This window comes from Oryctolagus cuniculus, chromosome 3 (genome assembly GCF_964237555.1).
Source record: "Oryctolagus cuniculus chromosome 3, mOryCun1.1, whole genome shotgun sequence".
Lineage (NCBI taxonomy): Eukaryota > Metazoa > Chordata > Mammalia > Lagomorpha > Leporidae > Oryctolagus > Oryctolagus cuniculus.
This window is the reverse complement of record NC_091434.1, coordinates 40649173-40649830: the sequence shown is the minus strand read 5'-3', so window position 1 is coordinate 40649830 and position 658 is coordinate 40649173.

Genomic DNA, 658 nt, shown 5'->3' with positions numbered 1-658 from the left:
CCACAATCCCCAGAGTGACTGACACCAAACTCTCTGTGGACTGAAGATACACACTCTAGAAAATCCACATTCTCCTCAAAGCCACACTTCTGTATCCATGAACTGCACCAGACAAGACTACTATGTCATTTAGAAACACAACACATGTGGATTAAAAAAAAATCTCTTACATGGAAAGCCAAGACACTCTGGGAAAAAAAAAAACCTAAATGAAAGATCTCCACGAGTGCGAGTGAGATCCCAGTGGAAAGAACGGGTCATCAAAGAAGGAGGTACCTTTCTCTGAAGGGAGGAGAGAACTTCCACTTTGACCATGGCCTTGTCTAAAAATGATCAGAGTCAGTGAACTCAGGGGGCTTCCATAGCCTTGGCAGCTCATGACAAGAGCCTAGGGTGATTACTGATGCCATAAACAAGAGTGTCAATTTGTTAAGTCAACAACAGGAGTCACTGTGCATGTAGGATCTTTGTCCTTAGTGTGCTGTACATTGAGATTTAATGCTATAACTAGTACTCAAACAGTATTTTTCACTTTATGCTTCTGTGTGGGAGCAAACTGTTGAAATCTTTACTTAATGTATGCTAAACTGATCTTCTGTATATAAAGAGAATTGAAAATGAATCTTGATGTGAATGGAAGGGGAGAGGGAGTGGGAAA